Source organism: Dipteris shenzhenensis, chromosome 1 (assembly GCF_047967505.1).
Source record: "Dipteris shenzhenensis isolate YYH24624 ecotype China chromosome 1, Dip_SZ_1.0, whole genome shotgun sequence".
Taxonomy (NCBI): domain Eukaryota; kingdom Viridiplantae; phylum Streptophyta; class Polypodiopsida; order Gleicheniales; family Dipteridaceae; genus Dipteris; species Dipteris shenzhenensis.
Window position 1 is genome coordinate 29,516,569 of NC_141596.1, and position 16,159 is coordinate 29,532,727.

Consider the following 16,159-nt stretch of genomic DNA (forward strand, 5'->3'; position numbering starts at 1 on the left):
TGAGGCACAACATAGGTGAACTACCTTCTCGGCCCAATCTCGAGTCTCTGAAGATGACCCTAAAGCTGATCCTTCTTGAGTGCGTTGGTGAAGATATCTACTTTATTTTGCTCTATTGGATAGTAGACCAATTCCACTATCCCGTCCTCAAATCATGTACATAGTGATATTGAATCTCTATATGTTTTATGCACGCATGAAACACTGGATTTTTAGCAATGGCCATGCACCTTTGATTGTCGCACCTTAGCACAGTTGCCTCATCCTCTTGCACTCCCATGTGCCATAAGATCCTCCTCAGCCACACTGCTTCACAGGTAGCAAAACATGCTGCCTTGTACTCAGTCTTGGTAGAAGACAATGCCAATGTTGGTTGTATCTTATTGATCCAAGAGAAGATACCTGAACCTAAAAAGAAACAATATCCAGAAACTGATTTCCTGAAATCAACATCTCCAGCCCCAATCTGAGTCACAATGGCCAGCCAACGAAGTGCCCATACCATAAGTGATGCCATAATCAAGAGTGCCCTTCACATACTTGAGCACCCACATCCCTGCATTCCTGGGGCTTATTGGAGAACCTGCTCAAAACGTCAACAACAAAACTATGTCCGGTCTGGTGTTGCACAAATAGATGAGACTACTGACCAACTTCCTGTACCTTGCGATGTCTGTTGGTGGTGAGGTATCCTCCATAGACAGCCTCACATTTACCTCCATAGGTGTAGCTATCTCCTTGCACTTAGACATACCAAATGCCTTCAAGATCTCCCTTGCATATTTATGCTGAGAGATGAAGATCTTGCCTAGCTCTTGCTAGACTTCAATCGCCAAACAGTAGTGCATCAAGCCTAAGTCTGTCATTTCAAACTCTATGTATTTATGCTGAGAGATGAAGATCTTGCCTGGCTCTTGCCAGACTTCAATCACCAAATAGTAGTGCATCAAGCCTAAGTCTGTCATTTCAAACTCTGTGCTCAATGCCTTTCTAGTCTGTTGGATCATGTCTTCATAGTCACGTGTAATAAGGAGATCATCCACATATAGAACAATAATAGTAGATTTTCCACCTTTCCTATACACATACAAGTTAGCATCTGAGGCACATCTTTTGAAGTTTAATTTATAAAAGAATTTGTCTATCCATTGGTACCATGATCTTGGGGCCTGTTTCAGCCTGTACAAAGCCTTCTTTAGCTTACATACCTTGTTCTTAGAATGGGGGCATCAAACCCAGGTGGCTGAGCCATGTACACCTTCTCCTTGAGGTCACCATTCAAGAATGCTGATTTAACATTTATTTGATAAACTGGCCACTTTTTATGAACAACCAATGATAGTAGTGGTCATTCTCGCAGTCGGAGCGAAAGATTCTTGAAAATCAAACCCTTCAACTTGCGAAAATCCTTGTGCAACCAATCTGGCTTTGTACTTTTTCAAAGTCCCATCGGCCTTGTACTTTACCTTCCAAACCCACTTGGTGCCAATAACCTTTCTGTTAGGTGGTCGATCTACCAACTCCCAAGTTTCATTCTTCATGATGCTGTCACATTCTAGTTGCATAGCGTTTTTCCAATCTCGATCTGCAAGTGCTCCTTTACTTCTGCAATAATCTTAGCCATCAAGGCCATATTGACTATGTGAGAAGAAGCCCTCCTTTGCTCCTCAATTCTCTGAGACCGCCTTGGTCCATCTGCATGATGCTCAATAGACATAGGCATCTGAAGTCCTAGTTGAACTCATTGAACCTACATCTTTACCACACGAACCAGAAAGAATTTTAGATAAACAAGAAAAAAGAACACGACATACTATTGGAAAGAATGTTTGGTTAAGTGGAAAGATGGATCTAAAGAGAGTTCAACATGGGAAAGGGTAAGCAATTTTCAGAGGAGGTTTCCCAATTTTGTTTTTGAGGACATAAACCATTATTAAGGGGAAGGGAATGTTACGTCAGCCATAATCCCAGAATCGTCTGATGTGGTTATGGTGAAGTGGGAAATCAGAGGGCTCCACAGTGCTTGGTTGATGGGAGCCTAGAGGGTCGGGGACTAGGAACTATCCTAAGCCTAGGCAAGAATGGGGAGTGCAATGTTAAGGCCTAAAGGGCAGAAAGGTATTTAGGTCCTTTTGAGAGTGCTCTCAACAGAAGCACAACAGAAGAGGAAGAGAGTGAAACAGAGAGCCACACAAGTTTTTGGTGGGTGCAGAACACCCTAATCTTCTTTTTCATTCATTTATATATGTGTTTGAGTATTGTACATAGCCGAGGTAAAGGCATAGTGACCTTTAACCCCCATAACCTCCCACTAAAGGACAATGTGCCTTTAAGGGAGAACAACCACTGAGCATACTATCCAATGCCCATCAATACACGACAATACTCAAACCGCTAACTAGGTAGACTCTTTGTCAGCATATCTGCAGGGTTATCATCTGTATGAACCTTGACAAGCTCTATGCGCTTGTCCTCAAGTACCTCTCTGATGAAATGGTTTGTGAGAGCACACAGGTGGACGGAGACATCATCTATACTACATCAGTATTGAAGGAAATTTTGTTCCTCTCCAATTTGCTGTGTACTCTCTATTCTTTGTTCAGTTTCTATTCCGTTGCGCCATATAATTTAATAGGAAATCATTCTAAAATTGGGTAAAACTCAATTCATTAACAATTGGCATTTGGCTAAGGGAGTCTACTACCACATTGAACTTTCCTTTCTAACATGTCAATTGTATTTTAAACTCTTGCATTAATTCAGCCCATCTAGCTTTTCTACCTTTAAGCTCTGGCTGATTGCAAATCCACTTAATGCTCTCTTGATCTAAAAGAACTAAAAAACCTAAAAAACTAAAAAAACTTGACCTAAAAGCTACCCATTTCCTATAAAACTCTACTTCTCCTCATTCTCTCTCACAACTTTCCTGGAGCTCCTCCACCACCTCCCCACCAAGGTACTCCCTCCCTCCCTCCCTTCCCCTCTTCTCCCTCCCCTCCCTTCCCCTCTCCTCCTGCTTCCCATCCCCTCTCCTCTTGCTTTCTCTCTCCCCTCCTTTCCCCTCTCCTCCTGCTTCCCATCCCCTCTCCTCCCTCCCCTCCCTTCCCCTCTCCTCCCGCTTCCCATCCCCTCTCCTCCCGCTTTATCTCTCCCCTCCCTTCCCCTCTCCTTCTGGCTTCCCCCCTCCCCTCCCCTCTCCCTCCTCCTGCTTCCCCCTTGCCCTCCCTTCCCCTCTCCTCCCTTCCTCCCTCCCCTTCCTTCCCCTCTCCTCCCCCTCCCTTCCCCTCTCCTCTTGCTTCCCCCCTCCCCTCCCTTCCTCCCTTCCCCTCTCCTCCCGCTTCCCCCTCCCCTCTTCTCCTGCTTTCCCCCTCCGATTACGAATCCTCTCCCTCCTCTCCCTCCCTCCCCTTCCCCTTTGGTACTTTTTTTTTTTGGGGGAGCGAGGAGGCGGGGAGCGGAGAGACAGAGCGCCTTTTTTTTTTTGGGAGTAGGAGGCGAGGAGCGCGGAGGGGGAGGAGAGGTAGAGGGGGAGGCGGGGAGGTGGAGGAGAGGAGGGAGGCGGGGAGGAGGGGAGGGAGGAGGGGGGATTAATCCCCCCTAAGCCTGTTGCACATGCAATAGGTTTAGGGGGGGTTAATCCCCTCCCCTAAGCCCCCAATGGGGGCCCTGTTGCGCACGCAACATCCCCTCCCCTAAGCCCCCAATGGGGGCTCTGTTGCACACGCAACAAGGCTCCCATTGGGGGCTTAGAGGAGGTGATTAACCCTCCCTTAAGTGGGGGGCCTTTGGGGCTCCTTTTTTTAAAAAAATAAAAAAAAATAAAACAAATTAAATTAAATTACATTAGTTTTTTTAAAATTTTAAAAAAATATAATTTTTTTTTGAAAAATTAAATTAAATTTTAAATATATAAACAAATAAAAAAATTTAAATAATTAAAGTAAATAAAATATTTTTTTTAAAAATAAATTAAATTTAATTTAATTTAAATAAAAATATCAAAAAATTAAAATTAAATAAATTAAAAAATTTTAAAAAATTAAATTAAAATTTAAATATATAGATATATAAATAAATAAAATAAATTTTAAAAAATCCAATAAAATTTTAGCAAAATTAAATTAAATTCTTTTATCTATGTTTATAAAATATTTTGAATTAAATTATTTATGTAAAAAAATATTAGATAAAAAAATAGTATCTGGAAATACTAAAATATATTTTTAAAAATATATTTGAACTTTTGAAATTTTAATATTTAATATTTAAATATTTAATTAGCAATTTTTTTAATATTTTGAGTTTGAAAATCATTGTAATTCTCATTTTTTATTTTTGATTACTTTGCAGAAAACTATGGCTTCGAGTTTTGGTTCCAAGGTGTCTTTCAAATATCTTGAACATGCTTGGTATTTTATGGAGCGCAAATCAAAGTATTTTTTGGTGATCATTGCTGAGAATGTGTCAAGCGTGAAATATTCTCCAGAGGCAGTAAGAAATGGTGGCATGGTCTCAACCATCAACATTAAAGAAAACAATTTGATAGAAGTTGGGGGCAAAGGGAAGAATGACGATGTGGTCTACAAGTTCCAAGTTACGCACAAGCACTTCTTGAAGCCCTTACCAGATTCAATTGAGGGATCCCAAGAATTACTTAGTGCCTTGCAAGCATTGAAGAAAATGTGGGATGTATTTCCAAGTGGTGGTGTTGTACCTTCAGCAGCAATAAGTACACCATCTATAACATGTAGCCTTCAAGTTGTACCGCCAATATCTGTGGCGATAACTATGGTATCTCTGATAAGAGTAACTACAATATCTATGGCAGTAACTATAGTATCTCCAACTATACCTACACCATCGACTGCTGCAACTACATGAACAAGAAGGAGTGATCATGGAGCACATTCAAGTTCCACAGCTATTCCCAGAAAGAGAGCCAAAATAACTCCTACTCCATGTGCAGATCGTTCAAGTGTAGGTTATTTAAAACCAGACGAAAAATTGGATAGTGATGATTAGGAGAATCTGCAAGAAGAAGATACAAGTCTCGCAGAATTTTCTATAAGTGTGGCAGACTTACATCCTCCAGAGGATGAAGAATACATTTGGGGATTTTCACAATTCAGCGTGGCCACTATGGTTATTGATCGAGCTTCATTGTTCACAAATCAAAGAAAGCTAGATAAGACATTTGCACGCAAATTGTATGAAGATACAAGGAGAACAAGAACTCCAGTTGTGACTAATATCACTCTTCATCCTATGGCGTTTAAGAGACTTTAAGAAGATGATCGTACATTGCCTGATGTCACATTTCAAAAGTGCGTGGACTTTCTTGATGCTTTTGAGAACTTTAGAAGGAGTGACTTTGTTCGTGGAGAGGCTTTGTACCAAAGCCGATATGGGATTGACATCAAGAAGAGATACATGCTGGCAAATAATAGATTCTTGGAAAGATGCAGGTTTGAGCCCATTGATGGGGAACATTTTTGTGAAGCTTGCAGGATCGCCCTTGATGAGGGAAGAAAAGGGGGGGTCACTTAGTGTAATATGTCTATATCACGTGCGTGCAAGGGTTCTTTTCTAAATCCCTATGTAACCTATTTGTAGTATTTCCTAGTATCCCCTTTGTAAATTTTGGGAAATTTTATAAATCCCCTTCTGTAAGTATATTTATTTTCCTAGAGGAATTTTAAAAGTCCTTATGTGAGTCATACACTACTACTTTTGGAGTCCCTTTAGGTAGGATGAGATATTTAAACTGCAAGATCTCTACATCACCTGCATTATTTGAATCTACACACAAAAAATTGAGGTACCGACTGCAATAATGGGCAATGCATAAGTTTAAGATGGGTTTGTGTCTTGATGATGCCATAAGGCAAGAGAAACAAAGAATAAAGACATATGTGCAAAAATTAAGAGGAACAAATATCAAACAAGACAAATCATGTGTGCCGTACACCAAGAGCAAAGAATTGTGCAAAGTCACTTGAAACACGTAAAGAGCTCAAGAAACAACCTTTATAAAAATACTACATGAAAGATTGGGAGCTTTTATAAATGCTTTATATCTTTTAATTTTTTACAAAACCATATGTATGGGTGTTTTAGCTAGGAGAAGGGATGATAGATTAGCCAATTTTACAAAGCATTCAATGACGATATATAATATTTATTTCTTGCCAAATACAAACATCCACTAAGTCATATCAAACCATGGTATTAAAACCATAGAGGCTGTACATTCATACAACATCTTGTTGTACCCGATGCCAAAATAGCATTTTTAAACGTGCTTAATGGCATTCATATAAACAAAAGTACCCAGGCGGTTGCAAATCATCCACTTCTGTGATTCAAGGTCCTACAAAAAAATAATTTAAAAAATCCATCAAGAGAAATCAAACTAAACTCAGCGCATAGTAATAATCATAATAAAGCTTTTATCATATTAGAAAGATAACAAAGAAGCCCCTACCAAGTGCGTTTAATGCCCCTTTACAAAGTCATTGAATACATTCCAATCATTCTCATCCAAAGTATACTTATTGCTTGGCTCAACTGTAAGTAGATTTGCATTTTCTTTCTTTGAAGTTGCTTCCTTTTTGGCAACCATTGTTTTGGCAATCTTCAACAAGGAAGTCAGATTGGCATTTTCATCCTTTGTAGCATAACAAGACATTGCTTTATGTTTTGGCTTTTCATATATTTTGCATAAGCAAGCCATGAGAGGCTCTAACCCAAGTATTGGGTAGTGTCTTCTCTCTTACAAGGCTTAGAATAACAACTGAAATGCTTCAAAATATAAGCATTTAATGTAGCAAAGTCTTGTGACCAAATTTCAAACAATGATGCTTTCACTTACATGCTTCATAGAAGTGGATGAAATAAACACTTTCCAATCAAAACCAGGTCTAGCAAGTCAAAACAAAACTGAATCCACACTTGTATTGAAGTTATTGAAAGCTTCAAAAAAACCAGAAATGCTAGAGTAGCATTTTATGTAGCATCATCTTCAAAAACTTGTCCAAAACTGTCAAAACTGAAAAGCTGAACTTAGAGGGCTTGTAGCTCACTCTTCAAAGCAAGGAAAAGAGGGCTTTCTGAAGCAAAAGAAAGCTCATATACCAGAGAAGGTCTAGCACAGAGGTTGGACGAAATGGTGCGCACTTTTGCCCGGGAGAGTTGCTACAGGCTGAAACTGAGTTTTGATGATTTCTCCCTCGTTACTAAACCAAATGACTTGAAAAATGGCTCAAAATCTTCGTCTTGAGGTCGCCCATCTACTCCTAAGAGGGCTCAGGCAATGGCGGAGCAGGTAGGGAGTATTGAGCAACAGAAGAAATTCGCTATTTGGAGAATGGCAGCCACCACAGACGTTTTTTCTTCAATTGCTTGCAAGTGGAAGTTCATCCATACTAGAGGAGTTTCCAGCTCAGAGGGTTTGGGCAATGGTCATTTGTAGGCGGAGAACCAAGCTCTCTAAGATTTTGGGAAGAAGGAGGAAGATGGGGAAGAAGAAGATGAAGAAGATGATGATGATGTGGCAGAAATGGGCTCAAGGGGGATCAAAGGGCTCTGATACCATGTTGGAATACTGAAAGGAAAGAGTAGAGTTGACACAAATTCAGAATACTTGCTTATAGAATGAAGAAGAAAGAGGTCCTTAAGTAGGCACCTCATACAAGGTCACTGACATCACTGATGACCTCAGAGCCCCACAATCATCTCCTCAATCTGCTCCTAGATTCACTCAATCATCCTATGTGGCTTTTCCACCACCTAACTGTGCTTGTGGGCACCTAACTGTGCCTCTAGCACTCACACATAGAAACATAAGGTGTGCCTGAGGCATACACCTTGAGATATCCCAACAAGATTTGCATTCCATATTCTTTGTCAAATGACTTTAAGGTGTGAGACATGTTCCCTTTGTAGCGCTTTGCCGCATAAGTAATACTTCGAGGAAAGAAAGAGATGCCATTAAAAGTGACTTTAAAGCGTACTCCAAATGAGCCAGCACCAAGATTCTCACCTTCCTCTATAGCCTCATGGGGGATACCTAACACAATTGAACAATCACCATTCCTAAATGAATGTGCTTTGTGAGAAGCATCCCCGCGACTACCATCAATAGCTAACCATGCCTCAGAAGTTGGATCACATGAATGTTTTGATTGCTCATATCGCACTCTCTTCGAAATAGTGAAATGTGAATCTATGTCTTTTTCCCTCTTGCTTCTACCCTTCTCCTCTTTCCACTTCAAATCCCAAAAACCTAATTTTTCCATGTCAATATTAGGAGGCACGTCATCTCGCAAGTCTTCTGCACATTTCTTCATATTTCCTATGATGCTATTGATCATGTGACGTACTCCACCTTCATTCATTTCACTCTTGGACAACATCTCTCCCATTGTGTTGGCTATGACCTCATTGTAGAAACACTCTATCCGTATTGCATTGCTAGTTATGTCTGTTATTTGCTCCTTGCTCATCTTACTTATCCCTATACAAAGATGCTGCCTAATGACTTTGAGCCAATTTTTCCTTTGCTCTGCTTGCATCTTTTCACAAAAGGATTTCTGGCAAAACATGCATGAAAAAACCAAGTATTGAGAGAGAATCTAAAATATATTCATATTTTAAATAATCAATGAACACAAAGTTAATTACAATAAAGAACACAACGAACTCCATTCTTATGAAATTTGCATCATGCTTACATGGGCCTACCATTTGAGTGTGTGCAGAAGTGTGTGTTAGACACTAGATAATCAACATTGGAAGAGTATTTCAAATAATATCGAATGGTTGATGACCCATAATTGATTAAAGATAAGATTCAACTTAGAATCCTTATACATAAGCAGCTTTCAAAGACCCCATGGATAGGCATTAATCAAAGACACAAATATCATTGGCTCTAGCATTGTTACCTTAGATGTATGAGCATGAATCTCAGATGTATATTTATTGGAAAGTTTACAACCTCTACACACTAGCATTTATGCAATGATCCCCTATATTCTACACAAAATATTTCCAAAGAGGACAACAACATCAAAAGTCAAATAAACGACCAAGTGTTGAAGCCGAAACTATCATACAACACTGATAACCTACAACGACACTGAAAGCCAAATAAATGACCATGTGTCGAAGTTTAAACATTTGTTTTATGAAATAAGCTACGACAACACTGAAAGCCGAATAAACGACCTAGTATTGAAGCCTAATTATTTTATAAATTATATATCTAAGAAACAACACCAAAAGTCGAATAAACGACAAAGTGTTGAATTCTATTACTCTTCTAAGGTTGAGAGACGACACATACAGTCGAATGATACGACCAAGTGTCGAGCTAGTTTCAAAACAATGAGAAGGAGTCCTTGTAACGACATCAAAGGTTGAATATTACAACCAAATGTCGAAATGCAGACTTACTTAACCGCACATATAATCGAGTAATACGATCCAATGCGGAAAGATAAGCACCATGCAAATGCATGGCCCAAGTAATTGACTCAAATATTACATTACAAATCAGATGATCGACGTATTATGTCGAAAGGCTATATACGACACTACGTCGATATCTAATAGTCATGTAATATCAAGAATAAAGAAGTTATGACATTGACATACTATATGAAAAGACGACACTACATCGAACATACGTGAAGAAGAAACCCCCCCCCAAAAAAAGCTTATCAACTTATCGAAAATTTGCCAACAGATGGGTTATTAAGCAGAGAAAGAAAAGCTATCATACCTTTATTTCAATTATAGTTTTGATTTTGGATTGCTAACCAAGCACAAAGGGAACAGAGAGTCTCCTTGGTGACCTGCACAAATCCAAGGGACAATTAATAGAAATCCTCTTAGTAGAAGGCAAGCTATAAACTCCAGTTGAGTCGTTCCCAAAACTACCTTTTCGAGATGCAGTGCCTTATGAACAAACTTATTAGAGAGCTTGTGGTGTTTTGAAGCGGCATGACATCGTATTGCACTAAGTTAAATATTCACCGATCCAATAGTGCCAAATTCACTGCGACATTTTCTCATTTTTTGGCATGTTGTACAAAAAATACGCCCAAGCTTTTTGTCAAAGAATGCCCATTTAAAAGAAATAGCCCAAGAATCATTCCAAGCCAAACAAGCATTTTTAATTCTTAAGACATCATTTTCTTCACCCGGTCCTGGTATCTCTTCTAGATCTGAGTCACATGTCACATGAGATGATGATGCTACATCAGACAAGGATTTTCTCACACTCTTTCTTTTCACGGGAGGGATCAATCTGGTCATTCCAGGAAAAGCAAAAAGAGTTGTTTGTCTTTGAGTCATGGTTGGGCGTAAATCTGTAAAATATTGCAGTGCAATGACTACTTAGATGCTTGCAAAATTCGAGTCAAACAACAAGCAGTTGAAAGTTGAATCAATAATTCTACATTTACTATTTAGCATAAAGTTCATGCAGGTCAAATAATAGATTCAAGCTCTCAAAAAAAAACAAATGCAGCAATCAGGTTGCAATCATATGAGGTAAAAAGGACGCAAAGATGGCCTAAGAAAACAACAGACCTGATACTGAGGAAAAAAACATCATAATAAGTACAAAAAAATTGCCTGGCACTTGACTAGAACTCTGGCTGAAGCTTTACGAGAAAGAAGGAGCTGCCCCAAAGCAACCGTCACTGCACAAACGAAAGACAACACATAAGAAACCCCCTTTTAGAGAAACCAAGAAAGTAGTTGGAAGAATTTGTAGTACCTGTATATCCAATAATGCAAAAACAGCATTACAAAGCTAAAGTATAGCAAATACATGTTTTATTAGATGTCTTGGCAGCCTGCTAATAACATGGATAAGGATGCCTCCATGGCCAATGCTTATGTGGTAGCAAGACTACCACATTGACGTGGGTGGGTGATCTGCCATGTGGCAGATAAGGTATCCACTATGTCTCGGCCAATCGCGCGACCTACATCTAGAGACGGGGCACTGCCCATCACTACCAGTGTGTTGTTGCAGCGTGTATGAGAGCTCGTCTAGCCATGTAGTCGAGGCTGTCTTGGAGTTGGCAGGAGCCATCATTGGTGCCCATGAAGGAGCTCGTTTGTGAGCTGAGAGCTGCTATAGAGAGTCATAAGAGGCTGGTCATCGTTGGAGACGGTGGCTTCTACAAGTAGCTTGACTGCATGGAGGAGCCGTTGTGTGGTGTTGGGCCATCGTGATGGCTATTGAAGCTCATTCGTTGGTCGTTGGCTAGGGAGGCGCTTTGGAGCTCAATAGAGCTCACAGTCGTGTCATGATGGCTATTGAAGATGGACTAGAGGAGGCACTTTGGAGCTCGACGGAAACAGAGCTCGAACGTCCTCGGTGTGCCGATGCTATCCAAGCAATTGTCGAGTAGCTACGCGAAAACCCAAACGGCAGAGATGAGGAGTTCTTCCAATTGCATCACTGCGCTCATCAAACATCTGAATCTCAGCTAGTGTGCTCATCAAACATCTGACACTCAGCTACTGTGCACACAAGAACAGACAAACATCCGAATCTGAGCTACTGAGGACAGACAGAGAGCGCAAACCTAAGAGACATCACGGCTGCAGCCACCGACACTCTGGCTACGGAGTTGAGATTGGGAAGCTGCGAGAGGAGAAGTTGAGAGGAGCCGAAAATGACGATCCAGACAGACAATCCCAAGCTCTGGCAGCTGCTGCAAACCAAGGTATGGAAGTTGCGAAGGCATGTTCCGCCGGTGACCATGTAAACAATGTCTACTCCAACTTCGACCAGCAATTGCTGGGGGACGACGATCCACAAGCCGAGCTCTCGACCGAATGCATACTGTCCTAGCTCGTGGTATCGATCGAAACGCTTCCCAGGCACCATTTCGTGCATCTCTACCATTTGCCATAGTGTGTACAACGTAATCACCCAGGATAAGATAAGCACCACCACTCCTGTTCCCCTGAAATCAGCTCACGCATTGATTATTGAATTGAAGAAAGCTCAAATTTTTTTGCAAATTGTGACCAGATGCATCGACGATTTCGCAATCCAGCCTGGAGCCCTTGCCATTGTCGCAGATGCATGTCGAGGAGGTGTTGACGTTGAGATGGAGCTTCACAGGACAGCCAATGGGGACTAGCGTCGATGGACAAAACACAACGGGAATCGAGCGACGCTCCTTCACAACACCCAGTCGATGGACAAAACACAAACATAGCCAACGGGTTGCAGCGCCAACCTTGTTGAGAGATATGGTGCCATGAGCACATAGATTAAAGGGCTAAGGTATGGTATAGGAAAGAATTAAAGTAGCCACCCTAAGATGTGGACTACATGATGTGGAGATGTGGATTGGGGATATCCACAAGGAGAGATGTGGATGAGAGGATCCCACAAGTGTTGACTATTCAAAGGGCACTCTCTATATAAGAGGCCTATCATGTATTGTTGAATAGAAGAAAATGCACATTCACTCAAGATTCGATTTATGAGTCCAAGCTAATCTATCTTGGAACCTAATTGACTTGAGGTACATGTCATGAGCATTCTCTTCATCATGTTTACACATAGGTTCCATCCACCTTAGAACGCTCCATAGATCCTGAGGCACGCATGTTTTGTCATGGTATCAGAGCTTAGGTCTAGTCTCCTAGATTAGTTGTAGGCATGCCTTAGGAGCTCATGTTTTTCTCCTAGGTTAGTTTTAGTTTTAGATTGAGAGTGTTGTTCTTGAGTGTTCTTTGTCAAAAAAAATTTCCATTCCATAGGTTTCTTTACAATATTTCCGTTCATATACTCTTTCCTTTGCGAGAGATATAGTGACGCTTTCTAGATTGTGAGAGAGATCCTTGGTTCCATTCCATGTTCAAGTTTCATAGTGTCTTGGAGATTGTTTGAGTATTGGTGATTGAGAGTAGGTCCTCGACTAGTCAAAGAGATTCACCAAGCAAGGTCCCTGCTCCAAAACTAGCTATAGCCTCGGACCTTCATCAATGGATATCAACTTCAAGCAAAGGCCTCCTGTTTCGAAGACCTTATAAGGTCGGCTCAACCTGAGTCACGGCTTCCTATCTCTTGGGAAAGCAAAAACTTCAGGCAAAGACTCGAGGAAACTCCATGAGTATGAAGTGAGAAGGGAAGAGTCGCCTCAGGATATCGTTGCGGCCGAGACTGTCTCTAGCCTACAAACGACCTCCCTTACGTCCAGCACTCAGGCCTTTCACTTTCGACCAATGACGTCCAACCTCACGGGTGACCTGCAAACATAGGACTCTCCACAGTCCATGAGCTTCAATGGACAAGTCTCTCCACGCCACGCTTCAGCACTGACTTGCAGCTCCAAACGGCATCACGGCCTGCTCTCAAGCCCGACTCCAAAGCTGCAGCACAACCTTCGTCCACAACCTCTCCAACTAGCCTGTGCAACAGCACCCTCTTGGGAGACATAGCAAGCCGGAGAAAGGGAGCAGTGCTGCCAGCTGACTAGCATACATGAGCCGCAGGAACGTCAGCTTGAGAATCGGAGGAGAAGTTCAAGCAGCGATACAAGGCCCGATCTAGACATTGCACAGACGCCCACTCCTCCACCTGTGTTTGGTTTTGGCATTCCATGGGCAACTAAGGTCCTCTGTCAACAAAAGGCAATACAGCCAAACAAATGACAACAACAACGACTCCACCTCAGCGCCACTCCAAACAGCCTTTCGCAGCACTACAAAGCTTCAAATGCTCTAGCAAGCACCAACACATCTAGTGCCAGCTTACAAAGCCCTCGCGTCTCCGACTATGAGCAGCTCCAAGCTCCCTGCGACCTTCTAGCACACCACAGGCCTCCGAAACCGTGACGCCATCGTCGCCCAAGATCTTTGCAGGATCAAAGGTTTCTTTGTAAGGTGCCAGAAAAATGCCACGTGGCACATGATAAGATGTAACTACGGTTGAGTCTCTAGTCACTAGGGTTAGTTCAAACCTTGGTCAATGGTCAAGCAACCCAAAAGAAACCATGGTCAAGTAACTCACACTAAACCATGGTTAGGTTTAGGTTCAGGGTTAGTAAGTGCCACCTAAGCACAATCCTACAAGCTGTATGTGAACAGCCAAGCCACATCATCAAAGGCCCTCTTCTTCACAAAACTTCGACAAGGCATAACTTGCAATCCAGGAAAAATTTGGACACGCTCCAAAAAGGAAAAGTAATTGTCTTTTCGAGCTCCACGCGTCTATCAAGTCAGAATCATTGTATGCAATTAGACACTGCCATTGAAGCAAAATAAAGCTCATGGTAAGACCTTTGCAACAAATGGAAAAGCAACGCATGAATGCAAAAAGCATGCCAAAAGCACAAGTGCATGAGATGACCATAGCACGAAGCATGGCATCCACACATAAAGCATTAAGGCACATGGAAGAACAAAGCATCATGCATCAAGCTACGTCAAGCGAAGAAGCAAACGCCATCGACATGAAGCGAAGAAGCAAACGCCATCGACATGAAGCATTGAAAAGCAAAAACCCTTGCCAACCTTGCCTATGTTTTGTAAATCAAGCCTAACCACCTGAGAGTAGCAATGAAAGCACCCAGGGGAGGTATTGACATGTAGAAGCCACACTTGACCACCTTAAGTAGCAATGCATGCACTAAGGGGAGGTGATGGATTTGTAACTCACATCTGACCACCTTGCAGTAGCCAAAGGATTATGGCACCAAGGGGAGGTGTTGAGAGATATGGTGCCATGAGCACATAGATTAAAGGGCTAAGGTATGGTATAGGAAAGAATTAAAGTAGCCACCCTAAGATGTGGACTACATGATGTGGAGATGTGGATTGGGGATATCCACAAGGAGAGATGTGGATGAGAGGATCCCACAAGTGTTGACTATTCAAAGGGCACTCTCTATATAAGAGGCCTATCATGTATTGTTGAATAGAAGAAAATGCACATTCACTCAAGATTCGATTTATGAGTCCAAGCTAATCTATCTTGGAACCTAATTGACTTGAGGTACATGTCATGAGCATTCTCTTCATCATGTTTACACATAGGTTCCATCCACCTTAGAACGCTCCATAGATCCTGAGGCACGCATGTTTTGTCAAACCTATACCTTGTGTAGATCTCTGCAGCAATCAAACTCCATCGACGACCTCCACGGGCTCCTGCTAGTGATTGCTGCAAGTCCTGAGCCTCATGCGTAGGCAGCTGCCCTGACCCTGACTTGGGCGCAGTCCGTGTAGTAGTGCTCGGCACCCAGTAATGCTGGATGAGAGTAGAGACTGTGAAGGGGAGGTTGTAGGAGCTACAAAACACAAGAGAGAGAGAGGGGTCGGCAGGGAGGGGGGGTTGAGCAGGGAAGCAAAAGAGGGAGGAGGAGGTTCTGAGTTGAGGCAAATTGTACACTAATGAAAGAAGAGGAGACTAAGCCAAACGTGGCAATGCCTTATAGGTTAGAAGGGAGATGAGGTTATCTTGATCCTCCTCCACAAACCATAATTCATTCAACTAAAACCCATATATCTAAAGCTATATAAATTTTACGTTTTTATATATGAAAACATGCACACTTTAAAAACCTCCATTTATATTCTAGTCGACTAAAAAACAGGCATGTTTTATGAATGAAAAGCCATAAAATTTGCATTTTTAATCTTCCAAGTGTAATACCTATGAAACACTTACAAGAACAATTTCCATAAACCTGCAAATAGAAAAAAGTCAGGTGAAACCTAAAACTTTGCAGTTTCATTGTAAGGCTTTGCAAGTTTTTGGGGAACACTGCAATGGATGCTAGGGCCTAGCCAAAGAAATGAAACTTCGTGACCGATGATGCCAAATAGATTCTGAACACAAGAGTCGCATTATCATTGGTGTAGAGACAATAGAGGGAAGAGGATGGAGATGCAGTAGGCATTTAGCAAATATAGATTCCAACCCATAAGATCCATAGCTTATAATGGGTGGAATCCATAGTTTCCACGCACACTAAATATTTGTGAAATTTATTTTTCCCTTTCATAGGCATATAACCATGGTGGATGCCCTTTGGCCTCCTTTGCCCCACTCTCTCCTAGTCCTCCTAGCAACACCTTGTGCCTCCCCTTGCCTTGTGGAAATAGTAGCCCTCTTGGC